The sequence below is a fragment of the Oncorhynchus masou genome, chromosome 6 (genome assembly GCF_036934945.1).
Source record: "Oncorhynchus masou masou isolate Uvic2021 chromosome 6, UVic_Omas_1.1, whole genome shotgun sequence".
Lineage (NCBI taxonomy): Eukaryota > Metazoa > Chordata > Actinopteri > Salmoniformes > Salmonidae > Oncorhynchus > Oncorhynchus masou.
In genome coordinates, this window is record NC_088217.1 from 38952615 (window position 1) to 38969759 (window position 17145).

General features: G+C 42.8%; 1 protein-coding gene across 2 annotated transcripts in view; it reads left to right on the forward strand.

The window, feature by feature from the left end:
- LOC135542036 (immunoglobulin superfamily member 21-like) overlaps positions 1–17145 on the forward strand; it is a 299416-nt gene that overhangs the window by 157818 nt on the left and 124453 nt on the right. The window lies entirely within an intron of this gene.

Below are 17145 nucleotides of genomic sequence, written 5' to 3' on the forward strand. Positions count from 1 at the left end.
TGTTTTGTATACAACCTTCCCACAACTTTCTGGGAATAGTTCAGGATAGTGGCTTAGCTTTGGAATATTCTCCACACATTTAATGGGGCCGCTGTGTCAGATTTCAAAAAAAGCTTTAGGGAAAAAGCAATAATCTGAGTACGGCGCACAGACACAAGAACAAGCAATGCAGATACCCGCCATGTTGTGGAGTCAGTAAAAGTCAGAAATAGCGTTATAAATATTCACTTACTTTGATGATCTTCATCAGAATGCACTCCCAGGATTCCCAGTTCCACAATAAATGTTTGTTTTGTTCGATAAAGTCCAGAATTTATGTCCAAATGCCTCCTTTTGTTAGCATGTTTAGTAAACAAATCCAAACTCACGAGGCACGGGAAAGTCATGGCGAAAGTTCAGAGGAAAAGTATATTACAGTTCGTATAAACATGTCAAACGATGTATAGAATCAATCTTTAGGATGTTTTTAACATAAATCTTCGATAATGTTCCAGCCGGAGAATTCCTTTGTCTTTAGAAATGCAATGGAACGCAAGTGATCAGCTCATGCCACTCTGCCAGACCTCTGGTTAAATCAGCTCTCATTCGCCCCTACTTCACAGTAGAATCCTCAAACAATGTTCTAAAGACTGTTGTCATCTAGTGGAAGCCTTAGTGAGTGCAATATGACCCCATAGACACTGTATATTTGATAGGCGATGAGTTTAAAAACTACAAACCTCAGATTTCCCACTTCCTGGTTGGATTTCTCTTATACTCACAGACATCATTCAAACAAAATCTTTATTTGCACCTCCCCTTCCGTAATTTGGCCACCCATGTCCTATGTGAATGTTATCATTAAAATTAAACTCTTTATGGCAATACATTACTTACATCATAAGGCTTACTTTAAAGGAATTGTTTTACCCTCATACAGTGGCCTGAAAATAATGGTTTAAAGGCCACATCAGGCCTGCAAGGCACATTATGGGGTGGCAGTGTAGCCTAGTGGTTAGAGCATTGGACTAGTAACCGAAAGGTTGCAAGTTCAAATCCCCGAGCTGAAAAGGTACAAAATCTGTAGTTCTGCCCCTGAAAAGGCAGTTAACCCACTGTTCCTAGGCCGTCATTGAAAATAAGAATTTGTTCTTAACTGACCTGCCTAGTAAAATAAAGGTTAAAAAAAGAAATTATGCTGGCTTGAAAGTGATGTGTAATTCCTATTGGAATTCAGCCAGAGTTAGAATATCCAACAGTTGGAATTTTGTATTAACCCACAAAAGGAGACTACCTAAACCATTTAAACTGGAACAACCATTTCAGTAACTGATGCAACAAATCTAACAAACTGAAAAATTGTCACTCCCTGGTCAAAATGTATTATGTTTATCTTCATTTATTTGGTCAGGCCAGGGTGTGACATGGGTTATTGTGGTGTGTTTTTGTCTTGGGGTTTTTGTGGGGAGTCTAGCGTAGTCTATGGCTGCCTGAGGCGGAGTCAGGTGATTATCGTTGTCTCTGATTGGGAACCATATTTAGGCAGCCATATTCTTTGAGTGTTTCGTGGGTGATTGTTCCTGTCTCTGTGTTTAGTTTCACTAGATAGGCTGTATAGGTTTTTTCACGTTTTCGTCTGTTGTTTTTGTACATTTCAGTATTTTCATGTCAAGTCATTTTCCATCATTAAACATGAGTAATCACCATGCAATCACCTGCATTTTGGTCCGCTCCTCCTTCAACAGAGGAACGTCGTTGCAAAAAAGTGTAAATTAACTTTAGAATACTGTAAGATTCATCAATCAATATACATTACATGCAAAAACACATATATTAAAAACAACCATTAAAAAATATATCTGCAGCAGAGTATGCTGGGAAATATGATAACTATGGGCGTGGTAATGAGTAATTACCAGTTGTGAAGTCGTAAATACCAGTTTGATGCATTCACATGCTTTGAACTCATTAAAAAAACTGATTGGCTATTGGCAAACAAGCTGTTTCAACCATAAACTAAAAGTCCAGCTATCATTCTTGTAAACAAACTACAGTGTTAAAAAACATATTAATATATAGCTTTTTATAAATAATGTTTTGTTTCGTTTAATTGCCAAAAATGCTTTTATCTTACAAAGTTAATTTAATTCCTGTATCAACACTAGAAATGTTACACAGAAAAATATAAACTAGGTTAGACTGGCCAATTTGCTGTGTATCTGCTCGCTTGATAACAAATAATTGAGTTGTAGCAATTGACTGATGTTGGAAGAGAAAAGTTTGAAAAGAAAAGGTTTTATTTTAATTTATCATAGCATCATAAACAGGTATACATTGATCTAGGTTTGTTGTTAGAAATGTATATACCAAAGATAAGTTACCTCCATATTCTTCAATTTAAACCTGTAATATGTAAAGTTTTGTATTTTTTACGTTAAAAGCTCCAATAAAAAACTAGTGGTCATCCAATGTAATGCAACAATAACAATAGTGTGCCCCTAGCCTGCTTGAGAACTGCTGTATTTGCTGGTATTCATTTTCCCAGTTGGATCAAATTTTCCCGCCAGATTTTGTGGCGCGCAGAATGAGTGAAGTGTTTTCCGTGAGTGAGGAGGCAGTGTGATAGCTTGCTAGTTGAGCCCATAGCCAACACTTGGCTAATGGCTATCAAAGATAGCTAGCTTACAGACATGGCAGACAAGAGGGGAAAAATACCCGACCCAACAGCAACTACTCCTCCATCTAAGCCAAAGATACAGATACATTTGGGGACTGATAGAGCCTGGGCCAAGACGGAGTAAACCTCGGATTTGAGTTCACAAAGTGGAGAGAAGTAAGGAAGTTGAATGGGTTAAAAATCGACCCAGAATTTGCATTTTGTTCTGCTTAATACCTCTACTGACTCCCCATCCCGCAAGCGGGAGCATAATCATCGCCTGACACTAATTAGCATAACGCAACGGACATAAATATCCCTAGAAAAAATTCCTATTCATGAAAATCACAAATGAAATATATTGAGACACAGCTTAGCCTTTTGTTAATCACCCTATCATCTCAGATTTTCAAAATATGCTTTACAGCCAAAGCTAGACAAGCATTTGTGTAAGTTTATCGATAGCCTAGCATAGCATTATGCCTTGCTAGCAGCAGGCAACCTTGTCACAAATCTGAAAAGCAATCAAATTAAATCGTTTACCTTTGATAAACTTTGGATGTTTTCACTCACGAGACTCCCAGGTAGATAGCCAAAGTTCATTTTTTCCCAAAATATTATTTTTGTAGGCGAAATAGCTCCGTTTGTTCTTCACATTTGGCTGAGAAATTGCCCGGAAATTGAAGTCACGAAAACGGCGAAAAATATTCAAAATTAGCTCCATAATATCGACAGAAACATGGCAAACGTTGTTTATAATCAATCCTCAAAGTGTTTTTCAAATATCTATTCGATAATATATCCGTCGGGACAATTCGTTTTACAGTAGGACCAATTGGAGTAATGGCTACCTCTGTATTTTACGCAAGAGTCACCCTGGGAGCCATCAGGTGACCACTTACGCAATGGTAGGATATATATAGGATATGGTAGAAAGTATGTGGCTTTTTGTGTAGCCTACAGGCTGGAGATAAAATGTATGGCTATGTAATAAGACAGAAACTTTTTACATCATGCAGGTTTCTCCAGTCAAATAAAAAATGTGCTGTCATGTTAACGAACAACATATCCTAAAAACAGGACAGGTCAGTGTAAAATGGACAATATGGAATGGACAATCACAACTGTTGTCCAGGAGTTTCACCTCATTGTCATAATCAGTGGTTTCAAGTTTGTATCAGTATATTTTTTGACAAGCTGATCATAGCGAAAAAGAAAATTATTCTGCATTTCCCACTCTGTAAACACATTGCAAACAGGCTCAACTCATGATGAAGTTGGGTAGCTGATATTCAGAGCTTAATGAACAGCCAAATTGATTATTCACAGAAATAAGGACTAATAAAGCCAATAAAATGGCCTGTTTTACAAATGGTGGATATACCATTTACGTATTCATAAAATTCTTTTGTGGCTGCCATAGTAGGCTACACGCCAAGAAACACGAGCAGGCGTCTTTTGGATGTCTTTTTTTGGTGCAGTCCAGACCGGCCTTGGTTTCCACATACACAGACATTGGTTTTTGGTCCAGTCTGGACAAATTTTGAATCAATCATAGACGTCTATGTTAGGTTCAGATATTGTCCGATCTGGATCAGCCTTGATTTGGCTCAAACATAGACATGTACAAAATACTTATTTTCTACTTTAATTCAGAACAAAAAAAGAGCCTGATTTCAATAAATTGGGATGTATTTATATTTTCAACATCTTGAAAAACATTGAAAAAACTATTTCAACATCTGGAAAATCAGTATTTTCAACTTTCATTCAGAACCGTAAATGAACCTGATTTCAACATCTGGAAAATAAGTATTTTTTTTCCGGAAAAGACGCCTTTTCAAAGTCCGGGAAAATATGGATTTTAAACCAATGGAAAATACATCTTTTCATCTTTCATTCAGAAATGTAACCTAACTTCAACGTCTGGAAAATATATATTTGACATGTCTTTTCAATGTAATTTTGCTTACTGTGACTATTCTAGTTTTGCGGGGGAGACCTTTTCTGGTCTCTCCTTGGGTGGCAGAACAGCAAGGACTGGCCATGGTCATTGTGCAAATGTTTTTGTGTTCTCAATAAACATTGGAGCCTGAATATAGTTTACATGTAGTCAACAATCAAGGCAAACTCCGTCTGTTTTGCCCCATAGTTCCATGCATCGATTTTGTTGCTAAACAACCAACCCATCTATCCTTTATCTTGTTATTAAGCGTGTTCAAGTGTGTTGGCCGTGCTCACTAATTGGCCAAAACTGATCTTTATCTTAATTTCCTTTGAAATGGGGTCTGTTTGAATAGACTAGAATTCACAGCTTTGTATAGGTAAAAAAACACACGCTATGCTGTGTTCATTCTGGTGGCGCAGTAGACTAAACCATGAATAGAGAACAGAAGATCATATGACGCCTTGCCAGAATAAAAAATAAAAAATACATGTTAGAGCTAATTCATGCCTAAGCAAATTCATATCCATGTGTCCTATCTGTGCTTGGAGTTGAAAACAGTTAACACTGCTTTCTTAGTTTGGGTTATTAAAAGTCTTAGCAACCTTAATAACCCTGTCACGTTCTGACCCTAGTTACTTTTTTTTGTCTTTGTGTTAGTATGGTCAGGGTCTGAGTTGGGGTGGGCAGTCTATGTTTGTTTTTCTAGGTTGTGTTTATGTGTTTGGCCTGGTATGGTTCTCAATCAGAGGCAGGTGTCGTTCGTTGTCTCTGATTGAGAATCATATTTAGGTAGCCTTTTCCCACCTGTGATTTGTGGGTGAATGTTTTCTGTTTAGTGTATGTCACCTTTCAGAACTGTTTAGTCTCATTCTCCGTTGTTATTTTGTTTAGTGTTCTGTTGAATAAATTCACATGGACACGTGCCATGCTGCATATTGGTCTGATCTCTCCTACTCCTCCTCAGACGAGGACGACAAACGTTACAAACCCTTTCATTTCTGTTCTCAGAACACTAATAAAACCACTAGGAAAACCTTTTTGGAACCATAGTAAAACGTTTTCAGAACCTCCCTGCAACCTAAAAATTAACATTGCCAGAACAGACTAAATGTTCACTTCCATTCTCAAAACTTCAGTTTTATCGGTCAGGAAACTTATGGCTTCATTCCCAGAACTAATGGTAAACCAAAAATGTACATTCTCACAACTTTCAGGGAACCAAATGTACTAGCTGGAGGGATTTTTTCAGTTTTTTCTGTTGTCATCAACTGCCACTGGGCTTAGAATTAGACAGCTACTGTAGCTGCTTAACAAAATGGCAGTGATAAAGACTATAAGTTAAGGACGAGTTGACTGCTTTTTGATAAAAAACAAAACCTTGTGGGAAAAGATGAATGACAATTAATATGTAAAAAAAAAAAAAAAACTTCAAAATGCCAATTTAAAGATTGTTTCTTCGTGTGCACAGCCTTTGACTGTTTATGTAACACTGTCATGGAAAAATAAGTTGAAGATGTTTGAAATGTAAATCCATCAGTCTGAATATTTAATAGGAATTACAATATTATGCATCATACTCATTTTGTACATCCTTTTCCCTTTTTCCCCATTCCTAAATCTGAAGAGCAAGACCCGCTGTTATTCTTCAAGAGGCTTCACAGACAGGCTCTTACTTAGGAAAATAACTTTGTGTTGTGAGGTTTCTCTGTGACCCTTTGCCACTCTTTCACCTATCTCTCCATGCCTTGCACCATCTTGTTTAAGAGCTGTCTTTTTAGAATATTCCTCTGTTCTTGTGTGAGTTAGGCTCCATTTAGCATCCAGGCTTGTGGACAGCAACAATATACAGCTTTGAGTATAAACACAGACATGGGCCAGATCTGCATATATGTTACACATAGTAGCCTGCAAAGCCATCTCCCAGCACAAAGACTCAGTGTTCACATCAATGGCATTGTGTGTATAATAGGACTTTCCCCTTTCATGATTATCTCCAGAGGAAACAATGCCAGAGACACAGTGTGCCTCTGCCTTACTACCTTACACACCTCTCTATTCTCTTCATATCTCTGTCCTCTAGGCTAACAGTCTGTGTTTCTCATATACTTAAATGAGCCAATCCTCCCACTAGTCAGCCTTAATGCAGGGATACAGGGTGCCTGCACTTAAGGCTAAGAAGAGCACAGTGAAGCAGAAGCCCAGTTCCTGACACCACGATAGCTGATTTGCTGAAGAGATTGTCTGGCTGAGCTAACAGGGCCTGCTCTGTGCAGTGTTCTGTCAGGACGACTCTCTCTCTCCCTCCCTGTCCCTGTAACATGGCACAGCTGGCAAGCATGGGCAGCACAGAGAGGGCCACAAGAAGAAAACACAGAGTTAAAGTTAGAGGCTACTCCCCAGGGAGGATTGATCTCTCCCCATCTTTCCCACTCCCTCTCTTTTGCTTTTGCTGCTCTTCTGAGAGGCCATCGACCCTATCCTTGTGTGTGTGTGGGGGGGAGGGGGGGTGTTTGTGTTTCTAAAGTGTGAATACAACAGTACATAGTATGTTTTTTTTGCCTGTACTGTGCTCAATCAATTAATTATACACATTTTAAGTACACCAATAAATGAGGAATGACACAATTTTGATGCCAAAATTGTATCAGTTGCTGATTAATGAGCCATGGGTTTTAAGGCAGTATAGAGAACTTCTGGAAATGCTAAATGCTCTAAAAATACACTGTACTCACAATGCATCATCGGGGGGTCATGAGCAGATGAGCACCTGCATTGTTCTGCATGTTATTACAAAAATATAGATACATATCAAGGCACAAGGCGAGACCCAAATGCAGACACAGGACGCAGAGGGTTGGAATCTTACAATGTTTATTAATTCAAAGGGGTAGGCAAAAGAATGGTAGTGGACAGGCAAAAAGATCAAAACCAGGAGTCCAGGAGGTACAGAGTGGCAGACAGGCTCGTGGCCAAGGCAGGCAGAATGGTCAGGCAGGCTGGTACAAAGTCCAGAAACAGGCAGAGGTCAAAACCGGGAGGACTAGAAAAAGGAGAATGCAAAAAGCAGGAGAACGAGGAAAATGCTGGTTGACTTGAAAACATACAAGACCAACTGGCACAGAGAAACAGGAAACAAAGGAATAAATACACTGGGGAAAACAAGCGACACCTGGAGGGGGTGCAGACAATCACAAGGACATGTGAAACAGATCAGGGCGTGACAGATAAACTTGGATTTTATAAAGGATACTACCCTCCATAACATAACCTTCACTCCAAATCAAAACTCCAAACCTACAACCTGATTTTGAACAAAATCACCTGGAAGAATTCCTAATACCAAAAATTATTATTTCCAAGCTTCACAGCAAATGCTCTGGAAAACAAACAACAGAAACCTGAGCACCATCCAACCTGTAACTGAGTGAGTGATGTTCAGTCTGAAACTATTTTAAAGCCAAGAAGAAAATTATATTACAGTTATATGTTTTACTTTATAAGGACTGAATGCTAAGTTAAGGCTACCAAGCTTGCAAGGACAGAACAGATATAACTTCAATTAGCACTGATGTTTGAAGTGAGAGGTGTCAAAGCCCTTGAGCCCAACAATGGCAGGAGAGTCTTAAAGCCTAACCCACCCAAATGCAGAGGCCTTTGAAGCCCCCTCCTGCTGTTCAGAGGTAATTACAATAGAGTACCCGCTGGATGTAAAACATTATAAGGTACGAAAAGAGTACAAAAATATGGTCCTTACGGAAAGTCCAGAGATACTTTTTGCTGGCTATTATAAAAATGGGAACATAAGCAACTGTAACCGATGGTTGCAAACTCAAGATACTAGACAACGAGGACTCTGAGTCAGCCAATGTGAACGTGTACAAACCTGGAACAGTAATTGTATTGGGCAATCCCATACAGTTTCAGCTACACTTTCACATTATCAAAGAGATAGCTCAGCAGGATAAGCTCTCTCTTGAGAAAGATACCCCCACCCCGAGCGTGTCAGACCAGACCTCTTCATTACACAACCCCACAGATGAGCAACCCCAAGCAGAAAGTCAACCTTACAGCACGGAGTACTACACACCAAGCAGGTAAGACCGGTGGAGCTGGAACTGCAGGTGAATACAATCCAGTCAGCACAAAAAATAGTCCAGCTCAACAACACCCTCTCAACCAGACCTGGAGAGCTGGAAGTGGATAGAGACACACCTGCACTATGGACTGTGGTGAGACAACATCAACAGGAGAAAGAACAGGAGAAGCAGAAGAACAGAGCGCTAGAGGAGAGGATCAGAGTGCTGTAGGAGAGGGTGAGGGGGCTGGCGTGTGACAGAGAACAACCCAGAGAGCTGGCCACCCCCGCATAGAAGCCGGCAGAACAGCCCAACTCAGCCCCATACCAAAGTCTTGACACCACAGCCGAACAGTCCACCCAGACACTGACCATATCCTCAAAATCACAGCAGGTCAGACAAATGAAGAACTCCAAGCCCAGACGATACCACCCCCTCTGAGCACCCCCCATCAGCCACCCTGATAGCCCTCCTGACAACCCCCCCACACCCACTGAGGACATACACAAGCCGCAGATTGTACTCCTTATGGACTCAAATGCAAATATATACAAGAAAATAAACTTCTTCCCAAACACAGTGTCTAAACTCTTGTATCCAAACACTCAGCGCACCCTTGACCTTCTGTCTGAGGACCAACTAGGGTCACCCAGCCACATATTAATAAACAAAGGCACAAACAACCTGAGAGCACAGTAAGAAAGGGTGGCCACAGCAGTCAACGGAGTGATTGAATAAGTGTATTATACTTTCCCCTGTGCACAAGTGGTTATCTCCACCATGCTACCACAAAAATATTTCCACCCTGCTACCATACAGCGGGTAAACGCAAGTATTACTTTTACTACTTCCGGCGCCGACAGAGATGGCCGCCTCGCTTCGCGTTCCTAGGAAACTATGCAGTTTTTTGTTTTTTTTACATGTTATTTCTTACATTAGTACCCCAGGTCATCTTAGGTTTCATTACATACAGTCGAGAAGAACTACTGTATATAAGATCAGCGTCAACTCACCATCAGTACGAAGAATATGTTTTTCGCGAGGCGGATCCTGTGTTCTGCCTTACAAACAGGACAACGGAATGGATCGCATGCAGCGACTCAAAAAAACGACTCCGGAAAAGAGGGAAACGAGGCGGTCTTCTGGTCAGACTACGGAGACGGGCACATCGTGCCCTACTTCCTAGCATTCTTCTTGCCAATGTCCAGTCTCTTGACAACAAGGTTGATGAAATCCGAGCAAGGGTAGCATTCCAGAGGGACATCAGAGACTGTAACGTTCTGTGCTTCAAGAAAACATGGCTCACTGGAGAGACGCTATCCGAAGCGGTGCAGCCAACGGGTTTCTCCACGCATCGCGCCGACAGAAACAAACACCTTTCTGGTAAGAAGAGGGGTGGGGGTGTATGCCTTATGGCTAACGAGGCATGGTGCGATGAAAGAAACATACAGGAACTCAAATCCTTCTGTTCACCTGATTTAGAATTCCTCACAATCAAATGTAGACCGCATTATCTACCAAGAGAATTCTCTTCGATTATAATCACAGCCGTATATATCTCCCCGCCAAGCAGACACATCGATGGCTCTGAACGAACTTTATTTAACTCTTTGCAAACTGGAAACCATTTATCCGGAGGCTGCATTCATTGTTGCTGGGGATTTTAACAAGGCTAATCTGAAAACAAGACTCCCTAAATTTTATCAGCATATCGATTGCGCAACCAGGGGCGGAAAAACCTTGGATCACTGTTACTCTAACTTCCGCGACGCATATAAGGCCCTGCCCCGCCCCCCTTTCGGAAAAGCTGACCACGACTCCATTTTGCTGATACCTGCCTACAGGCAGAAACTAAAAAAATAAGCTCCCACGCTGAGGTCTGTCCAACGCTGGTCCGACCAAGCTGACTCCACACTCCAAGACTGCTTCCATCACGTGGACTGGGACATGTTTCATATTGCGTCAGATAACAACATTGACGAATACGCTGATTCGGTGTGCGAGTTCATTAGAACGTGCGTTGAAGATGTCGTTCCCATAGCAACGATTAAAACATTCCCTAACCAGAAACCGTGGATTGATGGCAGCATTCGCGTGAAACTGAAAGCGCGAACCACTGCTTTCAATCAGGACAAGGTGTCTGGTAACATGACTGAATACAAACAGTGCAGCTATTCCCTCCGCAAGGCTATCAAACAAGCTAAGCGTCAGTACAGAGACAAAGTAGAATCTCAATTCAACGGCTCAGACACAAGAGGCATGTGGCAGGGTCTACAGTCAGTCACGGACTACAGGAAGAAATCCAGCCCAGTCACGGACCAGGATGTCTTGCTCCCAGGCAGGCTAAATAACTTTTTTGCCCGCTTTGAGGACAATACAGTGCCACTGACACGGCCTGCAACGGAAACATGCGGTCTCTCCTTCACTGCAGCCGAGGTGAGTAAAACATTTAAACGTGTTAACCCTCGCAAGGCTGCAGGCCCAGACGGCATCCCCAGCCGCGCCCTCAGAGCATGCGGAGACCAGCTGGCTGGTGTGTTTACGGACATATTCAATCAATCCCTATACCAGTCTGCTGTTCCCACATGCTTCAAGAGGGCCACCATTGTTCCTGTTCCCAAGAAAGCTAAGGTAACTGAGCTAAACGACTACCGCCCCGTAGCACTCACTTCCGTCATCATGAAGTGCTTTGAGAGACTAGTCAAGGACCATATCACCTCCACCCTACCTGACACCCTAGACCCACTCCAATTTGATTACCGCCCAAATAGGTCCACAGACGATGCAATCTCAACCACACTGCACACTGCCCTAACCCATCTGGACAAGAGGAATACCTATGTGAGAATGCTGTTCATCGACTACAGCTCGGCATTCAACACCATAGTACCCTCCAAGCTCGTCATCAAGCTCGAGACCCTGGGTCTCGACCCCGCCCTGTGCAACTGGGTACTGGACTTCCTGACGGGCCGCCCCCAGGTGGTGAGGGTAGGTAACAACATCTCCTCCCCGCTGATCCTCAACACTGGGGCCCCACAAGGGTGCATTCTGAGCCCTCTCCTGTACTCCCTATTCACCCACGACTGCGTGGCCACGCACGCCTCCAACTCAATCATCAAGTTTGCGGACGACACAACAGTGGTAGGCTTGATTACCAACAACGACGAGACGGCCTACAGGGAGGAGGTGAGGGCCCTCGGAGTGTGGTGTCAGGAAAATAACCTCACACTCAACGTCAACAAAACTAAGGAGATGATTGTGGACTTCAGGAAACAGCAGAGGGAACACCCCCTATCCACATCGATGGAACAGTAGTGGAGAGAGTAGCAAGTTTTAAGTTCCTCGGCATACACATCACAGACAAACTGAATTGGTCCACTCACACAGACAGCATCGTGAAGAAGGCGCAGCAGCGCCTCTTCAACCTCAGGAGGCTGAAGAAATTCGGCTTGTCACCAAAAGCACTCACAAACTTCTACAGATGCACAATCGAGAGCATCCTGGCGGGCTGTATCACCGCCTGGTACGGCAACTGCTCCGCCCTCAACCGTAAGGCTCTCCAGAGGGTAGTGAGGTCTGCACAACGCATCACCGGGAGCAAACTACCTGCCCTCCAGGACACCTACACCACCCGATGTTACAGGAAGGCCATAAAGATCATCAAGGACATCAACCACCCGAGCCACTGCCTGTTCACCCCGCTATCATCCAGAAGGCAAGGTCAGTACAGGTGCATCAAAGCTGGGACCGAGAGACTGAAAAACAGCTTCTATCTCAAGGCCATCAGACTGTTAAACAGCCACCACTAACATTGAGTGGCTGCTGCCAGCACACTGACACTGACTCAACTCCAGCCACTTTAATAATGGGAATTGATGGGAAATGATGTAAATATATCACTAGCCACTTTAACCTGTTGATGCTCTGGGGGCGCTATTTCATTTTTGGATGAAAAACGTTCCCGTTTTAAACAAGATATTTTGTCACAAAAAGATGCTCGACTATGCATATAATTGATAGCTTTCGAAAGAAAACACTCTGACGTGTCCAGAACTACCAAGATATTTTCTGTGCGTGCCCTAGAACGTGAGCTTCAGGCAAAACCAAGATGAGACGGCATCCAGGAAAAGAGCAGGATTTTTGAGGCTCTGTTTTCCATTGTCTCCTTATATGGCTGTGAACGCGAGAGGATTGAGTCAACCCTTTCTGTCGTTTCCCCAAGGTGTCTGCAGCATTGAGACGTATTTGTAGGCAGATCATTGGAAGATTGACCATAAGAGACCACATTTACCAGGTGTCCGCCCGGTGTCCTGCGCCGAAATTGGTGCGCAAAAGTCAGCTGCCAGTATTTTTCCATGGGATTCAGAGAGGAAAGCAAGCTTCCACGAACGATATATCAATGAAGAGATATGTGAAAAAACACCTTGAGGATTGATTCCAAACAACGTTTGCCATGTTTCGGTCGATGTTATGTAGTTAATTCGGAAAAAGTTTTACGTTGTAGGTGACTGAATTTTCGGTTTGTTTCGGTAGCCAGACGCAATGTAGAAAACGGAACGATTTCTCCTACACACAGACGCTTTCAGGAAAAACTGCGCATTTGGTATGTAACTGAGAGTCTCCTCATTGAAAACATCAGAAGCTCTTCAAAGGTAAATGATTTTATTTATTTGGTTATCTGGTTTTTGTGAAAATGTTGCGTGCTAAATGCTACTCAAAATGCTATGCTAGCTTTGCATACTCTTACACAAATTAGTCAATTTCTATGGTTCAAAAGCATATTTTGAAAATCTGAGATGACAGTGTTGTTAAGTGTTGTTAAGTGTTGCTTGAGAGCAGACGCATTATTTTCATTTTATTTGCGATTTTCAGAAATCGTTAACGTTGCGTTATGCTAATGAGCCTGAGGCTTTAGTCACGATCCCGGATCCGGGATGGGGAGTTCCAAGAGGTTAAACAATGCTACCTTATATAATGTTACTTACCCTACATTATTCATCTCATATGCATACGTATATACTGTACTCTATATCATCGACTGCATCCTTATGTTATACATGTATCACTAGCCACTTTAACTATGCCACTTTGTTTACATACTCATCTCATATGTATATACTGTACTCGATACCATCTACTGTATCTTGCCTATGCTGCTCTGTACCATCACTCATTCATATATCCTTATGTACATATTCTTTATCCCCTTACACTGTGTATAAGACAGTAGTTTAGGAATTGTTAGATTACTTGTTGGTCATTACTGCATTGTCGGAACTAGAAGCACAAGCATTTCGCTACACTCGCATTAACATCTGCTAACCATGTGTATGTGACAAATAAAATTTGATTTGATTTTGATTTGATTTCCTGTGACTGTGCCTCAAAACCAAAGGTTTACCTGGCCCTCCACTCCACCCTGGACTTGAACAGCCTTTACAACCAGGTCCATCTATAAAATGTATCAATCAAATGTATTTATTAAGCCCTTCTTACATTAGCTGCCCCCCACTCCCGCAAAGGGGGCCTCAAAATGAAAGTTACACATATGCCAAAGCCATGAGCAGGCAACCAGGCAACCAGGCCCAACCCCCACTCTTACATTAGGCCAAGCCAGTGGCATGTACCAGATGCTCACCAGGCTCTGCTTACACTTACTGGTCTGAGGCCAAACCACACAACTAACAACATTGGACACATTGGAACACAAAGCCTTCACTTTCTCATCCTGGAATATCCAAGGCCTGAGGTCATCTTGGCTTAAATAGCAGGAACCTGGATTTCATCAAAGAAATCTGAAATACAGACATTGTCATCCTACAAGAAACATTGTATAGAGGAGATGGACCCACTGGTTGTCCCCTAGGTTACAGAGAGCAGGTAGTCCCATCCACCAAACTACCAGGTGTGAAACAGGAAAGGGACTCAGGGGGTATGCTCTTTTGATATAGAACAGACCTAAGTCACTCTATTAAATTAATCAAAACAAGAACATTTAATATTTGGCTAGAAATTCAAAAGGAAATTATCTCAAATGAGAACATTGTCCTCCTGTGTGCTACCTATATCCCCACACTAGAATCCTCATACTTTAAAGAAGACAGCTTCTCCATCCTGGAGGGGGAAATCCATCATTTCCAGGCCCAGGGACATGTAATAGTCTGTGGCGACCTAAATGCCAGAACTGAACAAGAACCTGACACCCTCAGCACACAGGGGGACAAACACCGATCTGGAGGTGACAGCATTCCCTCCCCCATATGCCCCCCTAGGCACAACTACTACAACATAACCAACAAAACGGGTCACAACTCCTGCAGCTGTGTCACACGCTGGGTATATCCAGGCTGTATCACATCCGCCCGTGATTGAGAGTCCCATAGGGCGGCGCACAACTGGCCCAGCGTCGTCTGGGTTTGGCCGGGGTAGGCCATCATTGTAAATAAGAATATGTTCTTAACAGACTTGCTTTTTTTAACCTTTATTTGGCGGCCCAACCCGGCCAAACCTGGGTGGAGTGTTCTGCTGTGGTGTCAAGACTTTGGTATGGGGCTGAGGTGGGCTGTTCTGCTGGCTTCTCTGTGGGGGTGGCCAGCTCTTTAATGTGTTGTTCTCTGTCACACGCCATCCCACCTCACCCTCTCCTCCAGCACTCTGATCCTATCCTCTAGTGCTCTGTTCTTCTCTTGCTCTTTCTCCTGTTGATGTTGTCTCATCACATTCCAGTGTCCAGATATGCCAATGGTAGGCTTCGAGGGCACTCCTATGGTTCGTACACCTATAGCTCATCTCTTGGCAGTAATCTTGTAGACTACTTTATCACTGACCTCAACCCAGAGTCTCTCAGAGCATTCACAGTCAGCCCACTGACAACCCTATCAGATCAGAGCAAAATCACAGTCTACTTGAACACAACAACACTCAATCATGAGACATCAAAGACAAAGGAACTGAGTAATATTAAGAAATGCTATATATGGAAGGAAGGTAGTGTGGAAACTTACCAAACAACAATTAGGCAACAACAAATTCAATCCCTTTTAGACAACTTTCTGGACAAAACGTTCCACTGTAATAGTGAAGGTGTAAACATGGCAGTAGAAAACCTAAACAGCATTTTTGACCTCTCAGCTTCCATATCAAATCAAAACATGTCCAAAAAGAAAACTAACAACAATGACAAATTGTTTGATGAAGAATGCAAAATCCAAAGAAAAATATTGGGAAACTATCTAACCAAAAACATAGAGACCCAGAAAACCTGAGCCTATGCCTTCACTATGGTGAATCACTAAACCAATTCAGAAATACATTGCAGAAAAAGAAGTAACAGCATGTCAGAAATCAACTCAATGTAATTGAAGACTCCATAGGCTCTAACCGGCAGGGTAGCCTAGTGGTTAGAGCGTTGGACTAGTAACCGGAAGGTTGCAACTTCAAACCCCCGAGCTGACAAGGTACAAATCTGTCGTTCTGCCCCTGAACAGGCAGTTAACCCACAGTTCCTAGGCCATCATTGAAAATAAGAATTTGTTCTTAACTGACTTGCCTAGTTAAATAAAGGTAAAAAAACACTTCTGTGAAAACACCAAACAACAACATGAAGAGTTATCTATCTGAAATGGAGATGTATGGGTAAACCACTTCTCCAAGCTTTTTGGCCCTCCAACAAAGAACAAACAGCAAAAAAATGTACATGATCAAATACAGATCTTAGAATCAACTGTTAGAGACTACCAGAACCAACTGGATTATCCAATTACATTGAATGAACAACAGGACAAAATACAAACTCTCCAACCCAAAAAGGCTTGTGCTGTTGATAGTACCCTTAATAATGAAATGATAAACTATACAGACCACACATTACAATTGGCTATACTTAAACTCTTTAACATTATCCTTAGCACTGGTATATTCCCCAACATTTGGAACCAAGGACTGATCACCCCAATCCAAGAAGGTGGAGACACATTTGACCCCAATAACTACAGTGGGTGTCACGCCCTGTGTGCTGAAGAGCGGGTCATCAGTCCGGTGCCATCTGTGCCAGCACCTCGCACTCACCCTGAAGAGCCAGAGACCGTCAGGCAGGCGATGGAGAAGTTGGGAGAGAGAGAGAGAGAGAGAGGAGAGATGTTGTGCAGGTGTGTTCTGCTCAAGATTCGACCTGAAGTGCATGCCACCTGTGCCGACTCCACGCATCAGGCCTCCAGTGTGCCCCCCCCAGTCCGGTACGTCCTGTGCCTCCTCCTCGAACTCGCCCTGAATTGCGTGTCACCAGTCCGGTGCCACCTGTGCCGGCTCCACGCACCAGGCCTCCAGTATGCCTCCCCAGTCTGGTACGTCCTGTGCCACATCCCCGCATTCTCCCTGAAGTGCGTGTCACCAGTCCGGTACCACCTGTGCCGGCTCTATGCACCAGGCCTCCAGTGCGTCTCCCCAGCCCGGTACATCCGGTGCCAGCTCCCCGCACCTGCCCTGAA